The sequence below is a fragment of the Gracilinanus agilis genome, chromosome 1 (assembly GCF_016433145.1).
Source record: "Gracilinanus agilis isolate LMUSP501 chromosome 1, AgileGrace, whole genome shotgun sequence".
Lineage (NCBI taxonomy): Eukaryota > Metazoa > Chordata > Mammalia > Didelphimorphia > Didelphidae > Gracilinanus > Gracilinanus agilis.
In genome coordinates this window covers 704,279,304-704,298,982 of record NC_058130.1, presented here as the reverse complement: position 1 = coordinate 704,298,982, position 19,679 = coordinate 704,279,304, and the positions used below count along the sequence as shown (strand labels likewise).

General features: G+C 38.1%; 1 pseudogene; it reads left to right on the top strand.

The window, feature by feature from the left end:
- Window positions 1–2,341: 2,341 nt before the first annotated feature.
- On the top strand, window positions 2,342–3,954 carry LOC123256024 (annotated as a pseudogene).
- The last annotated feature ends 15,725 nt before the right edge of the window (window positions 3,955–19,679 follow it).

Genomic DNA, 19,679 nt, shown 5'->3' with positions numbered 1-19,679 from the left:
TTTTCCTGACTCTGAGGCTAATTCTGTATCCATCAAACCATACGGCAGTTATATAGTATTACAGGGAAAATATGGGTATTGAAAAAGTGGATTTTGGCAGCAAAGAGAAGTTTGGTTCTCTTGAAAATGCTACATAATGACCAAAATGAATTCCAACTGGATCTCCTCCTGTTCAATTCTGAGCACAGATTATTTTCTTTCTCAAGTTCTTGTCACAGATATTTGTGCTGATGGATTGAACATCTAGTTACTCATCACAGTCAAGACAAGCCAAGAGAAGATGTATCTTTCGTCCACTTTGTTTTTAAAGTGTATGTTATCAAACTATCTCTTATTACTGTAGATTTCTAAGATGTTTTTTCATTGGAATGGAGCCCTTCCTCTCCCACATAGTATGCACAAACATTCTCTGCTTGTCTCTAGGAGACCACATGGGAACTCCAGAGTTCAGCTTCTAGTTGCATATGATTCATCTATCCCTTAAGACATCTGATTTTGCTGCTGAGCCAGAACTCCATAGATATTTTTAAGTGAATAGACTTTCAGATAGTCTTAATCACATATTACATCTTATAGGGATGAATAATCAAATACCTGGTAAGTGCAATATAAACTCTAAAGAAATAAATATTACATGAGTAAAAACTAATTATAAAATAGATCACAAGAAAACATTATGATGCATTGTTTACCTAATCACTCTATTGCAAATATTAATAATATGGAAATAGGTCTTGATCAATGATACATGTAAATAAAGCAGTGGAACTGCTTGTTGGCTATGGGAGCAGGGAGGGAGGAAGGGAGAAAAAGAACATGAATTATGTAACCATGGAAAAATGTTCTAAATTAATTAAATAAATAAACAACTTTTTAAAAATGATACATTATCAATCAATAGACCATCATTTCTCATTAGGTTCTCCCCAAGCACTTATTCTAATTATTGCCTCATGCCTTTTATATATTCAATATATATGTCCATATTCCACCTGATAGAGTCCTGTATCATCAGTTTCTTCATGATGCTAGCATACCTTGGGCTAATATTTAATTTAGATAACACAATGTCAGTAGTAGGATTCCATCCTCTTATAAGCCTTTATAACCTTCCTAGACAGATTCTGACATACTCTCTGATAATATTTCTCAATCTTGCCAGCTCTGGCTGATTGGAAAGCAGAGGATCAATTTTCAAAGGATATGGTGATGTCTCTGATAATGGAAGTCAAGTCCTATTTCCAAGATTACTAAATCCAGTCTTGAAGCCCCTTCTAGTCCTAGAACAACTAAATTTACCTTAATCTTGATAACCTTAATGAGTCTATTTAAAATAGATTCATCAGAAGATAGCTCCATTCAGTTGAGGATCACAGTGGCAAAGGACATGTGGGAATGTTTCATCTGATGCCCAGTGCTCATTTCCAGAGCCAAACCGGGTCCCTTCAATGGAGCACAATACAGTCTGGTTGGGTGAATGAACTACCAGTCTGAAGATTAGCAAAAAGACAGCAGATGGAAGATCATGTATGACCTAGCAAGTAGACCATTAAATCTATAAATCATTTAGACTGTAAAAGGACTGTAAATTGTAAGAAGACTGGAAAGGTAAAAAAGGGGGCCAGATTATGAAAGGTTCTAAATGCCAAAAAGAAAACTTCATATTTTGATCCTGAAGCCACTGGAGTTTTATTAAGTAGGGAGTGACATTTTGGCAGCTAAGTAGAGGATGGATTATGGAAATGGCAACAACTAACGTTTTCGGTTTTGGGTTTTTTTTTTTTTTTCAATTAACAAGCATTTATTAAGTACTCACCTTGTGCAAGATGAGCCTTTGTGCTATGCCAGGCCTTAGGAACACAAACGCAATAAGCAAAACAAACCTTCCTTACATGGAACCCACATCAGAAGATCTGATATAACAAATATAACAAAGACATATATGCAGATTATACTGTATGTATAAAATAAATGTAAAAAGAATAAATACAAGAGAACATAGATGGCTTAGTGGATAGAGAGGCAGCCCTAGAGATGGGAGGTTCTGGGTTCAAATATGACCATAGATCATTCCTAGCTGTCTCACCCTGGGCAAGTCACTTAACTCCCATTGCCTAGCCTTTGCCTTTCTGTCTTAAGAGTTGTTATTAAGACAAAGAGTAAGAAATTTTTTTTTAAATGTGTTCCGAGAACATTTTTTTCCTGGAGAGTCAGTCATTAAACATTTACCAGCACATCCCTGATTCTAACTTCTGTGAATCTGTTCTGAATCTAGTAATATTGGAGTGAATTGAGGCTTTATGGCAGGAAGAACAATTAGAAGGCAATTTAGATTGCCTCCATGAGAGGTAATGAGGACCTATACAAGGGTGGTGTCCAGGTAAATGGAAAGAAGATAATGTATACCCAAGATATTGTGATAGTAGAAATGATAAGATTTGGTTATGAATTTGATATGTGAAGTGAGGGTCAGGAAAGCCATAATATTGGGAGGCTGGCTGGCTGGGAAAGATAGTGGTCCCTTTGACAAGTAATAGGAAACTTTGAATGAGAAGAGGGTTGAGATGGGATGGGGGTGAGGGGAGATAGATAACCTGTTCGGTTTTGAGCCTGGAGAGGTCTCACCTTTCTCCTATCCTACATTTTCAAAAGCAGATCTGACCATGTTACATACTCAAAAAACTCCAGTGGCTCTCTAATTGGCATTTAAAGTTCTGTACAATCTGGATCTTTTCTTTCTCCCTAGTTTTCCGATGCTTTAAACCCTTCTGTACATTTCAGCCATATTGACCTACTTGCTGTTCTTCACAGAAAGTTCCACTCCTATCTCCATCCCCTATTTTTCTCCTTCTCTACCTCTCCCCTGAAATCCTTGGCTTCCTTCAAGACTTGGGTCAATCACCACCTTTTATAGGTCTTTTCTGGCTCCCTTAGCCACTAATGCCTTCCCACTCATGCTTACCTTGTATTTGCTTTATGTGTTTGGTATATACTTTATACATGTTGTCTCCATTAATAGGATACTCTGTCTTTGAGGACAGGTACTGTTTTTTATTTTTGTCATCATATTCCTAGCACCTAGCACAGTACCTGGCACATAGTAGGTATCTAATAAATTCTTGTCTAATGATGAATTAATAAAAATTAATAAATGTAATGAAAGAATACCACATAATTCAGAGAAGCACGGGAAGGCTTATAAACTCTGGTTTAGAGTAAAGTAAGTTAAATGGACTAGAAAAATCCTTTTATTCCTTTTATGTCTGCATTGCAGTTAGGAAGTTCTTTTGGGATCCTCTGAGAAGAGGAAAGATAAAAAATATGAGATATTTTAGCAGGTAGCTCCTTAGATGATTTATTAGAGCTTAGGGATGAAGAACTTTCCAAGGAAAATCAGGAGAACAAATTGGTTTTCTGCTCCTTCTGCTTTTCATATTTATGGCCAATATTTGAATCTTGAGATGGACCTTAATACTCAGTAAGGAAGAACTCTTTTGATATGGAACAGCAATTATGAAACAATGTCTTTTTGGACTGTGTCTTCCAAGAGTACCTTACATAATGTGGAGGAATGGATTATAAGACCTATGTAGACTCTGTATTTGCATTAGAAAACCAAAAAGAACTTGCAGCATTGTAGTATATTTTCAAATTGCTTGATTTAGAGAACAGAGAACACCTAAATGTCTTTTCTCTTAATTATTTCTTCAGCACTATTCAGGAATGAGTGAAAATCCATGGCTAATATCCTATTTCGTTTCAAGAATGAAATCTTTGACATGGTGAAAGCTAAAGATCCTTTGAAAATATCCCTTCAGGATTTAATCAACAGTAATCTGGGAGACACAGTCACTATCATTCTAATTGATCTGAATGGCTTTTGGACTTAAAGAGAACAGAGAGGCTCTTGTAGCAAATGATAATGAAAACACGGCAGACCTGAAGGATCCATGATCCTTAACAAACTAAACTGTCTCCGTTGAGGCATGTTTGAATATTGTATGATCATATAAAAACTGAATAAATTGTAAAGGCAAAATTAAAATTTTTCATGTACCTATAAAAAAAGAGACTAATATATACGACTACAGCAATGTAAATAGAAAACAAAAACAAATCTAAACATCATGTAATTATGAAGACTAACTTTGATCCCTGAAGGAAAGGAAAGAAAGGGAACAAACTTAGTATTGATTCTAAAATGAAGATAAGAGTTTAAAAAAAAAAAGATGCATTTCCCTCTTTTCATTGCAGAAGTGGGGGAGATAGGAAATGCTTGTGGTGTCAGGCACAGTCTAACAATTACTTGGGTAGATGCTATTGTGCTAATGAGTAGAGGACTGATTATTCTCTTTTTCTGTCGTCCACTCCCAAGTGTGCTTTGCTACCCTTTTTTAGTTCCATCTCTTGGGAAAATTCCTGAAGGTCACATCACACTAGCAACTCCAGTGTGTTCCATTTCCACTAAGCTGCTAGTTTTGTTTACCAAGGAATAATACAGAACCACATTTTTCTCATTACTCTGAGAAGTTATTAAAATAGATCAATAATTCTCCTTTCTTCAGCTCCAAATCCCAATGCCAGAAAACATTACAAGAGTTCTCTCTCTGTCTCTCTCCATTTCTCTCTATCTCTATTTTTCTGTTTCTGTCTCTTTTCTCTTCTCCCTCTCATACTCTTTCTTTCTCATATCTCTCTCTTTGGTTTTCCTGTCTTTTTCTCTCTTCTCTCACTCTTTCCTTTCTCTTCTCCCTCACTCTTTTATAACTCTTTCTTTTCTCTTTTCTCTTTAACACTCCTCCTCTCCCTTCTCCCCTCCACTTAGTACTTTACTCCTCATTGCCTTTCTCTCAGCTGCATTTGAGTAAAGAAACAGAGATCAGTAAAACAATGGTTAACTTCTTTATCTTAGAGAAGCCAGTTTTCAAAACAATTGAGAAGGAAAGCCAAACAAACTCTTAAGAAATAGAGACTGGAAAAATAAACTCAGTTCCTGAGAGAGCAAGAATCTGGGAGTAAAGGGAAGGATCACCATTTTTGGTCTCAGCAACATAAACAATTATTCAGCAGATCTGTGTTTAGTCTATGTAAGTTCCTTATTGCCTGGTCACAGTCCCTCTAATGGTGTTTCAACTTCTAATCACCTTCCATATCACTTGTAGTCATGGGAGCAAAGCCATCAAGATCACTCCAGCTTCTTCTTCCTTGTCTCCCTTCCCCTTCTCCCAGTTTGCTCCTTGTCTGTCTCTGGAGCTCACCTCTTACTCCAAGCTCTCTTCTCACAGAGCTTCTCCTGGCTCTCCTTTTTGATGAGAAATGAGAGGAATTAGATTATGAGCCTCAGGGTCTCAATGACTCCTGAAGGACTCTAATAGAAGAACAGTGGGAAAATTCCTACCTGCCAGTGGGCATTGGTCTTCAGGACAAAGTTGATATGGTGTTTACTTTTGCTCAACAATTATTTTCCTCTTTCTTTTTAAATCTTTATTATAAAAGATGGCTCTCTGGGTAAGAGAAGAATGCACACAGAAATGAATGTGTTCTAAAAACAAACAAAAAAAAACCCCAACAACAATCTATAAAAGACATCAATGTCAACGATACACGTCCAACCCAGCGGAATTGCTCGTAGGCTATGGGAGGGGGTAGGAAAGAGGAGAGGGAAAGAACATGAATCGTGTAACCACGGAAAAATATTCTAAATTAATCAAATAAACAAATAATTTAGAAAGATAGCAATAAATTAAAATAAAGCAGAATGATAATATATAATAATTAGTTATATAAATAAAGATACAAGAATATTATTAAATAAATAGGAAGGAAATTATTTCTACCTTGTGTTTCAACTTTAGGAACTGTATCATTGTCTCAGCGGCCTCCACCTCTTGGGCAAGGAAAATCTACTTTCAGGAATTCTAGTCTCTGGCCCATTCTCAGAGAGTTGTATGATGGCCATGTGGTTTGTTCCAAGGCCCCCATTACCAATCCCTGGGCAGGAGAGGCTTTTGCCATCTGGAACATAGGTCTACTTTGCTGTGCTCTGACTTATCCTCTCAATAGGAAAAAATGAAAAATATATTGTGGAGTCCTGGGGGTTTCGGTGCGTGACCTGATCACCAGAAAACTTTACTGCTCATTCACCCTATCTTGAAACAGACACTATACTCACATGCGCCCCCTGTAGGCACATTGTCCTATCTAGTTGACCATGAAACTTTCCTTACTAGCTCTGGAAAAACGGTCCCATCAGACCTGGGAAGCTGGTCTTGCAGATTCTGGCAACATCCTTATTGGTACAATCCCAAAACAGCCTACATCAGTGGTTCCCAAACTTTTTTGGCCTACCGCCCCCTTTCGAGAAAAAATATTACTTAGCCCCCTTGAAATTAATTTTTTTAATTTTAATAGCAATTAATAGGAAAGATAAAGGCACCTGTGGCCATCACCGCTCCTCTTGGTTGCTGCAGCACCCACTTTGGTAATCACTGGCCTACATGAATGCTTGGGTCCTGTTATGTATGCTTTTGTTTAACCCTTTCTATAAAAAAAGACCCTCATCAAGACAATGGCATGGTGGTGTCCATCTGTCCTCTAGCCCTCACAGAGAGCCCTTTATCCATGTGTAAGTTATGTGTAAATTGTCTTTAATAAACCTCTTTCACTTCTTGGCCATTTCTTTCATATCTCCTTTGGGTTTAAAAGGAAATCTGTTCTCCCAAGTCCCTCCTGGTGTTCCTCCAACACACATAAAGTAGCAAGTCCCAGAGAGGCGCCTTGTATGAGTAGGGGGTTGGTTAGCTATCCTCCACCAGTGAGGTATTAAGGCTGTTGCTGCAGATAATTCAGAAACATTTCCTAAATATAGAAGCGCCTGCCCCCGACTTTGGCCTAGAATTCTCCTGGGTTTAAAATGTAAATTCATATGCGTGCAATCTGTCATAAATTGATCTCAAATTGACTCAACCCTGAACTCTAAGAAAATCTCCAAAGATAGCACCTGTCTCTTTTACTGTTAAGAATCTTATCTTCATCCTAGCCATGTGTGACCCAAAAGGAAAATACTTTCACATTATGGTTTAGAATACATTTACAGCATGAAATAGAAAGATAATAAAATACAACACTTCTCAACCTCACCTTTGTCAAAGTTTGCTCTGGAAAGCCAACACCCAAGACCTCCCCTGCCCACCCATACCCTGGCATATCCACACACCAATACAACACACCCTGGGGTACCGATATCACCTTTGCAACGTTTTCTTGAATCCACTCCCTGCTCCCCTCTGACACTGCTTCCAATCTAACACATGCCCTCATCCCCTCACATCTGGATTGTTTTCAATAACCTGGTGCATCTTCCTGCCTCTGGTTTCTCCCCACTTCAATCTATCCTCCATTCAGTCTCCAGAGTGATCTTCCTGAAGCATAGATCAGACCACATCACCTCCCCACTCAATAAACTCCAGTGGCTTCCTACTGCCTCCAAGACCAAATACAAAATACCAGCCTAAGTCCTTCTATCTTGCCAGTCTTCTTACAATTTGCTCCCCGTCAAGTACTTTTCCATCCAGTAACTCTGGCCTCCTGGCTGTCCCATAAACAAGACACTTTTATCTCTTGGCTCTGGGCATTTTCTCCTGCTCTTCCACAAACCTAAAAAGGTCTCCCTCTTACTTTTTGACTTCTCTGGCTTCCTTTAGGTCTCAATTAAAATTCCACCTTCATAATTACAGTGCCTTCCTTCTAGAAATTATTTCCTATTTATCCTACATAATCACTTTGAACATATTTATTTACATGTATTTCCCTCATTCGACTGTAAAACTCCTTGAAGGCAGGGACTGTCTTTTACTTCTTTTTATATCCCCAGGGCTTAGCTCAATATCTGGCATATAGTAGGTTCTTAATAAATGTTCATGTTAATTGATTAATTAGGGATTACTGACATACCATACAGAGCTACCACACAATCTCAGATTCTCAGTCTTTTCTCCTTTTAGACTTTAGCACCTTCAATCAGGTGAGGCTGAATGCCTTTGTTAGGAAAGTGCATTCCCATGCTGGGGAATGAGTCTCAAGAAGAAAGAGATCACTGGTAGAGATTTCTAATCACAACAGACCTATTTATGCCTGAATTCTATATGGAGATGGTAGATATCCCAGGCTGGCTTTTGGTACTCTCAAACATATGGATTGTATCCATACCCCAGGGGTCTCTGCAGCTGAAGGAGTAACTAGGAATAACAAAAGCAACAACAGCTGGTATTTATTTATTATTTTATTTTTTTAAATATTTAATTTTTTTTCCAATTACACATAGAAACAATTTTTGACATTTGTTTTGTTTTTTAATTTTGAGTTTCAAATTTTCTTCTGCCCTTCTGCCCCTTCCCCCTCACTGAGAAGGCAATTTGTTATAGTTTATCCGTGAGCAGTCACGCAAAATATATGTCCATATTCGTCATATTGTGAAAGAAAACAAGACCAAAACAACAACAACAACAACCAAAAAAAAAAACTCTTACAAAAATAGAGTAAAAAATAGTGTACTTCAATCTGCTTTCAGACTCCATCAGTTCTTTCTCTGGAGTTGGATGGTTTTTTTCATCATAAGTCCTTTGGAATCATCTTGGATCTTTGTAATGAACGGCTGGTATTTATATAATACTTTAAGGCTTACAAAGCACTTTACATATACTAACTCATTTGAACTTCACAAAAACCCTTGTAAGTTAAGTGCTATTTTCATCCCCATTTATACAAATGAGGAACCTCAGGCACAGACAGGTTAAGTGACTTGCTCAGGGACATACAGATAGTAAGTTTCTGAGGCAGACGTCAGACTCAGGTCTTCCTGACACCACATTCTGGGCTCTTTCTACTGTACTGCCTAGCTGCCCAGGAAAAGAAATGCCTCTAAATTCATCCCTTGCCACTCTGTCCCCATCTCTCCATCTAAATTGAAGGGCACCGCATTTCTGAGCAGAGCACATTCTGAGCTATTATCTAACTCAGCCAGTCTCTAGAGCTGCTATGCAATCTTTTCTCTTCACAATCCACTTAACTGACTGCCACCATTTCCATCCTTCTGCTCACCAGGGAGCACAACCAAGTTCCCTTTTGGCAATAGGTGAGTCTTTATATCCTCTTGAAAATCCTTCACCAAAATTTGTCCATGCTGCCAATGTACTACCCTTCAGGGAATCACTTGCTCAAATCATACTGCATGGGTAGATTAGCTTCCCCAAAGGGAAGGATTACTGCCCTTTCTGGGGTTTGTTCTCAGGGAAACTTTTATAGCTTCTTATATGTAGCTCCAAAGCCCCTCTATAATCTGTACCTCAATATTAATCCACCAGAAAAACTCTACTAGCTTCTAGAAAATGATATTTACTGAGAAGGTATAGCAAGGACAAGAAGTTACAAATCATCCCTCAAACTGGGGTCACATTTTTCCTTTTTAAACACAAAGTTCTTGAGGAAAGAGGGCTCAAATTTAAATGGTAGCAAGGCACATGTGTAGAGATCTCCTGTGGCTAAGGGATCCCTCTCAATTCTGGTCTTAGAAGTCCTTTTCTCCCTTCATGGAGTCCTCATAGTTTGCTTTAAATATAGTTCTTTACTGGGTTCCAAGAATTGGTGAATTTCCAGAATTCAAAGCTTTCACTTTTCTGCATCGGGAGGGATCCCAAACCCTGAATGAATCTGCCAATGTTCTCCAGTAACTGGCTCTCCACATTCATCTTTAGGGGCTTCCTTGCAGTTAGCTTCTACTATGCCAATGGACTCGGCTAGGGCGTAGGAGAGTCATCCAAGCCTAATTTCTCTGGTTTCACTTCTGAGTTAGAGGAACCAGTGCTCATGAGATGTCATCTGCCACCAATTCTTTCTAGGACTTTGTACGCTTCTCCGTGGGGTACACAGATAGTCAAGGTCTCTTGGTATTGAATCCTAATTTAACATGTGAAGAGATATCGAAGAGACAAGAGTTGGACCCAGTTAATGTTGAAACTCCAGGGATGTTTTCCAGATCTACCTATACCAGGGTCATGATATCAACCTTTCTGGTCATCATTAAGGTAGTGACCTTAGGAAACTTTGGACTTACTTTGATATGGGTCTAATATGGATAGTCTGTATGATTTAGTTCACGGAGTGCAAGCCCTTTGGTGGGATGTAAAGTTATTTTTCTTGAGTGTCTCAGAAAAGTACATTAATACAATGATCATACATTGTAGGAATATGAATTACATTGTATGAATCATCTTTTTGATGAGTAATTTGTTAGCTAGAAATGGTCATGGGATAAGTCCTTATCTTGCCATTATTATTTTATATTTAATGTTCTATGAACTTTTACATTGGAGGACAAAATAATTGCTTCTTATAGTTGAACAATAAAGTTAGGATATAATTTTATCCTCTCTACATCTTTGGTGCCACTGTAATAGCAGACAAGACAGAGGACGTGTTATGCATTTATACTATTTCCACATGATGCTGATATCCTCTGCTAGGTTTCTTTATTTTAAAAACTCTTTGTTTTGTGTAGTTTGGAGATTGAAATTACTTAGGATGGCAGCCGCTACATATTTAAAACATTGTTCTTAAGTTGGTCTTTTGTTAACTTTTACCTTCTGTCTTAGAATCAATATTAAGCATTGGTTCCAAGGCAGAGAAGAGTGATAAGGGCTAGGCAATGGGAGTTAAGTGACTTGCCCAGAGTCACACAGTTTAGAAGTGTCTGAGGTCATATTTGAACCCAGAACCTCTCATCTTTAGATCTGGCTCTCTATTTGCTGAGCCACCTAACTGCCCTTGTTCTTACATTTTAATGGACAAATGGTTTATTTGGGAAACCGTGGGCAACACATTGGTCTGTTATAATGTTCTGGCTCCCATGTAATTTATTGGTCGAATTATCCAGACTATTTTAAGGACTGTATTTGCTATTCGTATCCCCATTTTATAGATGAGGAAACGGTGGCAAAAGGAAGTTAAATGACTTGTCTAGAGTCACACAACTAGTTAAGTTCCTGAAGGCTGATTTGAATGATTATACATATTGTATGAATAGGATACAATGGGATCTACTCTCCAGCATGTAGCCTGGCACTCCACAGGTTTAATCTACACAGTCATTTCTTCATGAAGTCCTATGAATTCAGGTGAAATGAACTCATATATAAACAGGGAATGAGGTCAGTACTCTCTTGAGATCTGAGATGATCTCTGTCCCTGGCCCAGGTCTTATTTCCTGAAGCTCGTCTTAGTCTATTCAGGTTTTTGACAAACTAACATTTGATTTTCTTCTTGAGTACATTCAGTACATGAATGACCACCAAGTTCTCATTTGTAACAAAAGGCTGATTCTTTGGCTAAATTCTGCCAATAGTGTTATTACACTTTGACCTTGAGTCTAATGAATTGCTCAAAGGCTCCAAAGCATTGGTTTCTTCCTCAAGTTTATAGCCAGTACTTCTCCACATGAGAGATCATGACCCCTGAAGTTATTACCTTTCTCAGGTGACTGTCTTTCCATATCTGGCTCTCCTTGGTGCAAAGAGACAGACAGACAGAGAGGAAGAAAGAAAAGAAGAAAGAAAGAGGGATGGAAGCACAGGAGCACTTTAGCCAGCAAACATTTAAATTACTTGCCAAAATGAAGATAGATATACAACTGCCAAAGGCAACATGAAGTTAGAATCTAAATTCATCTATGAAATCTTACTAAGAAAAATGATGAACAATTAATATACCTTCTCATAAAGCAGAGAGAAACAGGGGATGGTAAAACCCATTAAAAAAACAACCCAAAACTTGACAAGATACCCAGCTAAGCAAAATTATCTCAAAGACATTTAAGAGTGAAATGGGAGGGTTACCAACAGAGGAAAAAATGGAAAAGATTTGCTAAAATCACTTCAACAACCTATTTTCTCCTACAAAGATAACAGACCTACTGCAGTAGACTGTAATCATCACAGTCCCTGAGATACCTAGAGGAGGCACATGGAGGCCTTAGAAATGACACTAAAGGGGCAGCTAGGTAGCTCAGTGGATTGAGAGTCAGGCCTAGAGATGGGAGGTCCTGGGTTCAAATTTGACCGCAGACACTTCCCAGCTGTGTGACCCTGGGCAAGTCACTTAACCCCCATTGCCTACCCTTACCACTCTTCTGCCTTGGAGCCAATACACACTATTGACTCCAAGAAGGAAGGTAAGGGTTTAAAAAACAAAAAAAAGAAAAAAAAGAAATGACACTAAAGAGAATAAATAAAGATCTCACAATTAATTGGAAGATATTGAAAATCTAAGATCCTATTATGTTTATTTTATGAAAAACCATTTGATTTGATAGAAAAAAATGATACCTTACAGGCTTTCTTATACCAAATGTCTCTTATCCATATTCTAACCAAGATCACTCAGAATTCTTTGGAAGACTTAACAACAAAAAACTGATTCAATGATCCTTTGATAATAAATTCCAAGATAGGCATAAAATAGTCAGATGTATGTTCAACAATGATATTCACTGTTGTAATGAAGAAGATCCAATGCAGAGTCCAACTTGAGTGGGGATTATCTCTGGATAGTAAGGTCCTCTAAATGCATTTGTTTGTGGGTAACAATGTACTTGTTGCATCAAGTCTCCAGGCATTGCAGAGGGATCTGGAAGAGATCTGTCTTGACTCAAAGGAGTTTAGTCTATTCATCTTTACTGGAAAGACCCAGCAGATAAAGAATGTCTGTCACCCAGATTTCCACACATATTTGGGTGAACTCTCTATAGAGCTTATCTACCAGTATGGAACAAAAAGAACAGGTGTAAAATGAGCTGGCGCTGGACTTAAAAAGAAGGGGAGTGAACTAGATGGTTTTCAGAAATTACAAAGTTCTTTTACTGACCCTCATGATTCTAGTGAAGACTAAGGTCCATGATTTCAAAACTAACATTTTACTGGCATTGTCACATGGCACCTAGTTAAGAAACACCACTAATGGCCTAAAGAATAGTATCACACAGATAGTGATGAAAAGGCCCGTGGCGGGGGCAGCTGGGTAGCTCAGTGACTTGAGAGCCAGGCCTAGAAACGGGAGGTCCTGGGTTCAAACCTGGCCTCAGACACTTCCTAGCTGTGTGACCCTGAGCAAGTCACTTGACCCCCATTGCCTACCCTTACCACTCTTCTGCCTTGGAGCCAATACACAGTATAGAAGGTAAGGGTTTATTTTAAAAAATTAAAATTTTAACAAATTTTAAAAAAAGAAAAGAAAAGGCACAGGGCAAGTATAAGTCTGTAACATATAATTGATTAGGGACTCTGAAGACAAACGATAGTAAAAGATATCAAGGAATTATAAGTCAAGAAGAAAAGATGAGCTAGTCACAGGGCAAGAGCAAGGAATGGCAGGAGAACAACTAGAGTGTTTCACTAGTTTATTTTTGATGTCAAGAGAAAGGAAGGGTAACCTCCAGAATGTTGGATGAACTTCCTATGACTCACTCTTGGAAGAACATCGACAGAAGTCACCCAGGAGAGGTCAGCAGTGGATAGGTTGTGCTCTGCATCTTTTGGAAGAAACTCCTGAATACATGAGATCACAGATTTTTTGAGCATTTGGAATATTGGTAAAACATTCACTAGCAATGAAAATCAGTGCAATATACAACATAATGTATATGTAATCAAGCAAATATCAAAACAATGCTATTAAATTTAAGCAGGAGTGATTAATATTAGTGTGATATTACCAGAGGTCTGAAATCCAAATGCATGATGGATTTTCATGAAATACAGTAGATCAATCTATGAGAAAGGAAAATCTCAAGAGGATCAAAAAATATACTATCAAAATCTAGTATGGAAAGAAATATATCCAACGAAAAAACAAGAAAGTATTTAGAAATGAAAATTGAAGGGGAGAGGAACTGAGGAAAACTGGAAAATTAGGCTAAAAACTTAAAAAAAATCCATAGAAACAAAAGATATCCTGGACAAGACTCCACATGGGAAAATATGCATGTGATAGGAACCCACACAAACACATGTAACAATAATACCCATATGATATATAATAAATACTCACATGGGGGCAGCTGGGTGGCTCAGTGGATTGAAAGTCAGGCCCAGAGACGGGAGATCCTGGAGGTCCTGGGTTTAAATCTGGCCTCAGACACATCCTAGCTGTGGGACCCTGGGAAAGTCACTTAACCCCCATTACCCAGCCCTTACCACTCTTCTGCCTTAGAGCCAATACTCAGTATTGATTCTAAGGTGGAAGGTAAGGGTTTAATAGATAAATTAATTAATGAATAAAATACTCATATAGTATTTTCCTTGAAATATCAGCTCTTATGGGAAGTTCTAAAGGTAAAAATTTAGCCAGTGAAGTTTGCATTGCCAGCATTTGATACCTGAGTTAGCCACCAGGCAAGTGATCTATTCAAGATACTAGCTATAAGGCACATGAACATTTTTATCCTCTGAATAAACTCTTTTGACTCAGAAAAGACATTTCCAACTCTTACTGTTTGGAGCCCCAATCTAGCTTGAAGGGTAACTACAGGATTTTTTGGTTGTCTTTTTTACCAATTACTGTAATAACAAATTTCCACATAAGTTTTCCAAAGTTATATCATCTAAATTGTCTCACATCCCTCCCTCTCTCCCCTCTCACAGAACTGGCAAGCATTTTTATCTGGGCTATACATGTATTATTATGCAAAACATATTTCCATATTGTTCATTTTTGTAAGCAAAAAATCATATAAAACAACCCCCCCCAAACAAAACCCCAGATAAACAAGTGAAAAATCATAAGCTTTCATCTGCATTTTCTGACTCCAAAAGTTCTTTTTCTGAAGGTAGATAGCATTCTTTGTCATAAGTACCTCAGAACTTTCCTAGATCATTATATTGCTGAGAGTACCTAAATCTATTACAGTTGATCTTTCCACAATATCACTGTTATTGTGTACAATGTTCTCCCGGTTCTGATTATTTCACTCTGCATCAATTCATGTAGATCTTTCCAGCTCTTTCGAAAGTCATCCCGTTCATCATTTCTTTTTAGCACAATAGTATTCCTTCACCATCGTGTGATACAATTTGTTCAGCCATTCCCTAGTTGATGGACATCTTGAAGGGTTATTATGTTAAAGAGAGATTTAACTTATGTTTGACTCTAGAGTCTATAAAGAGAAGCTATGGTTTGGAAATTACAAAAAAGGCAAATTGGAGCTTGATATTGAGAAAAACTTCTTCCCATTTCAAGAGCTCTAGAAGTGGAGTGGGCTGTCTCAGAGAGGCTACCCTTTCATTGGAGGTCTTCAAGCAAAGACTGAATGATACCTTGTTGGTATACTATAGGTGGAAGGGACAGGGTTTTTTGGTTTGTTTGTTTGTTTGTTTGTTTGTTTGTTTTTTGCAGTTATGTATTGGGACTAGATAACTACCAATGTCTCTTTAAATCTAGAAGTCTATTAGATTCTGTGACATTTCTATCACTCAAAGCAAATTGAGAATTCACTCTTTTTAATTTGGTCATCCTTTCCTGATCCCCACAATTAGCGTTCACCCCACAAAATTGCTTTGTGCATACATGTATTTACTTAACTGTGTATATGTTGTCTCTATTCCTCACCACTCAAAGTAGAATACAAGCCCTATGAGGGAAGGAAATGAATCTTTGGGCCTCCACTATCACAGACAGTTCTATTTCCAGCAGCTTCCTAAGTTTTTCTTTTACATTTTAAATATCCAGATTGAATGCCTGGGTGCTTGTTGCTCAATGCACTTTTGGATTCAAACTGGCCAGACCTAGATAAATATTTTTCTTTAAGAGAAAGAGTATCTGGGGTTTTGCTCAGGTGTTATTTATTATATTAATTGTTCTTTCCCAGAGTTACATGGAATTAGGCACCCAATAGGATTTCCAAAGAGGAAATGCTCTAAGACCCTTACCTTGTATGGCAATGGAGTCAAGATAAAGAATTTGACAAATGTTTTTTGGACACAGACAATGTGGAAATTTATTTTTCTCAACTAAGCATATTTGTTATAAAGGGTTTTTTCCCCCTTTCTTTCTTTTATTTGGGACAAAATGAAAGGGAAATGTGATAAGGAAAAGGAATGTGATAAGGAAAAGGAAAAGGAAAGAAAAGGTCTTTGAAGCTTTTTTAAAAATCATTTTTTTCAATCACCAAAAATCTGCCTCTATTCCTTTCTCCCCCCAACTAAGAAAGAAAGAAAACCAAAAGTCTTGTTTAGATACAGTCAAAACAAATTTTTGCATTGGTTATGTAAAAAAAAAAAAAAGTCAGTCTACACTCTTAAATCCTTCATCTCCCTGTCAGGAGGGGTTAGTAATATGAATCCTTTGGAATGGTAGTTGATTATTGTGCTAATTAGAGTTCCTAAGTTTTTCAAAGTTCTTTATCTTGCCAATACTGTTATTGTATAAATTGTTCCCTAGGTTCTGTTCACCTTATTTTGCCTTAGTTCTTATGAATCTTCTCAGGTCTCTCTGAAACCATTCTTTTCATTATTTCTCAATACACAATAGTATACCTTTACCTTCATATACCGTAATTACCACAGCTTGTCCAGCCATTGCCTTGTTGATAGAGACCCACTCAGATTCCATTCTTTGTCCCCTCTAAAGGAGCTCTAAATATTTTTGTACATCTTTAATTAGAATGTGTTTTATTTAGGATTGATTCCTCCTTTAATCTGCCTGCTCTCTTATTCTCCTCTTAACCCTTTCCTTCCAGTTTCCCTGATGAGAGTTATGAATACTTCTAGAAGGAATGTCTGGGCTGGCCCTATTGCTGCTTTCTTGGAGTATTTAGTGTTGTGTTATTTCAGGGTGTCAAGTATAGCTCAGGCTGGGAACCTGTAAACTTCCAATATTCTCAAAGTGGTCTGATCCAGGGCAAAATCTGATCTCTGATCTTCTGGTCTGAGCTCTGCAAGTTCCTGACCTAGATTTGAGCAACTGGCTTGTGGGTTTACTCTTGATTGGAATTCTAGTACACTACTGCTTTATTATCTTTTTTTTTTAAACCCTTAATTTCTGTGTATTGGCTCCTATGTGGAAGAGTGGTAAGGGCGGGCAATGGGGGTCAAGTGACTTGCCCAGGGTCACACAGCTGGGAAGTGGCTGAGGCCGGATTTGAACGTAGGACCTCCTGCCTCTAGGCCAGGCTCTCAATCCACTGAGCTACCCAGCTGCCCCCCTACTGCTTTATTATCAACCAGGTAGAAAGTTCTGCTGGTTCAGAGTGACAACAGCAGGCTTGGTCTGGGATTTCTGCCCCAGTTGTTTCATGGAAGGGTTAAGACTGGGCAGAGGCTAGAACTAAGATTCTGCTTCAGGGAAGAGAGCAGAAAGGTCAAAAGAAATCACAAACAATAGGGCAGTTTTGAAAGTTATATGTTGAATTTATTACATATTTTAAAAGAAAAGCAAAGTGAACATAATAAAGATTTTTCATGTATTTTTCATGTTTCATGTATAATCCTCTTTTTCTGTTCTACTATGTATATGGAAATGGCCATTTTATTTGGTCTTTGTTCAGTAAAAAAAAAAGTAAATTAAAAAATACAATCCTTTGCCTCTCTCTCACTAAAGGGTCTCAGGTTCATTGGGTCATTGACTACCTACACTGTCATACTTCACAATATATTTTTTTAAGGCCAGAGGTTATCATAACTCCTTTGTATTGGTATTTTTCAATTCTCATTATGGCCTTCAGGTCATGTATAGAGCAAGTCTCCTGCATGTCTTTATGTATCAAGAGAGTCACTTCTATTAGCATCAAGTTAGCATTCATCACCAGCCTCAGCATTTTCTGAGTCTTTTCTTTTTTTTTTCTTTGTAAAAGATCTCCACAAAGGCAGTTAAATAGGTTGGGTTTTTTGTTTTTACACCACAGTCATTTTCCTTTAACTTTATCCCTCATAGGGTTCTAGATTTTAGTTAGTTGGAAGAGTTCTTATAGGTTGGTCTGGGCATCATCCATAAATGTGCCACTTCCATTCAAAAATTCTGCAATCCCCATATCTCACCATAATCTATTGACTTTTTACCTCACCCTCTGCCTTCCCTTAAATAACTGTACTCTTCATCTACACTGTGATCTCCAATTCCTTGACCCTTCAATTTTCTCCCAGGCCATCTCCCTTGCATTCGCCCTTTCTGCTATTTTTCCCCATATTGGCACCTATGTGAATCATTTCAGCTCATTCTGTCCTCCTCTCTGGAATCCCTAGACCTGTATTATATTGACAATTTTGCCCAGCCAAGCCTCAGCCTTAGATCACTCCCACCAATTGTTGTCTTCATACCTACACACAGGTTATTTAATGAAGGTGGAGAAAATCACATTCTGACTAGATCCACTACAAATTATGTTACATAACCTCAATTGAGCCCTCATTGCTATTATGTGTCCCTACACTAACTGCCTTATCAACTCACTATCCCACTCTCCACAGAGGCTCTTCCAAACCTTTTCATCCCTTCTCATACCTTTCATGACTCCTCACCCCTTTCAGCTCTCTCAGCAAAGAACCTTGCCTCATATTTTACAGAAAAAATGAAGGCCATCATTTTCCTGTGAGCACCTTCTTCTCCCCTTTTTCACATCTCACTATCACTCAGATGCCTTCTGCCACTTTCTCTTTGCCCCTATCTCATATGATGAAGTAGCCTTACTCTTTGCCAAGGCTAACCCCTCTATTTGTTCAAGAGATCTCATTCCATCCCATCTCCTTCAACAGATAGCCCCCTCTGTTATCTCACTCTTTATTTTCAATTTCTCCCTGTCTACAGGCTGTTTACCCTACTGCCTACAACCTCATGGCGCTACCATCCTGAAAAAATCCTCACTTGATTCTTCCATCTCCACTAACTATCATCATATATCTTTTCTGCTCTTTATAGCCAAACTCCTTTGAAGAGGCCATCTACAATATCTCCACTTTCTCTTCTCTCACTATCTTCTTGACCCTTTATAAACTGACTTTATCATTTCACAGAAATTGCTCTCTAAAGTTACTAATGATCTCCTAATTGCCAGATCCAATGGCCTTTTGTCAATCCTCATTCTCCCTGACCCCTTTGCATCCTCTGACACTGTTGATCATGCTTTCCTCCCTGAAACAGCTTTTCTAGATTTTTGGACATTACTCTCTGGGTTCTCCTCCAATCTTACTGATTCTTTTCTGTCTTCTTTGCTGGATCCTTATCCAGGTCATACTCTCTAAATATAGGTGTCCCTCAAGTTTCTATCCTGAGCTTTCTTCTCTTCTCCCTCTATATTACCTCACTTGGTAAGTTCATTAGCTCCCATGGATTTAATTACAGTCACCACGCTGATGATTTTCAAATTTACCTATCCCACCCAAACTCTCTACTGATCTCCAATCTCAGGTCTTCACCTGCCTTTCAAACATCTCAAACCATATATTCAAGGGACATCTTAAATTCAATTTGTAGGAAACAGAACTCATTATCTTTCCCCTTAAACTCTCCCTTCCTCCTACTTTCCCTATCATAATAGAGGGCAACACCATTCTCCAAGTCCTTCAGGCTTGAAACCCAAGAGTCATCCTAGATTTTTCACTATCTTTCACACCCTATATTCAAAATGTTGGCAAGGCCTG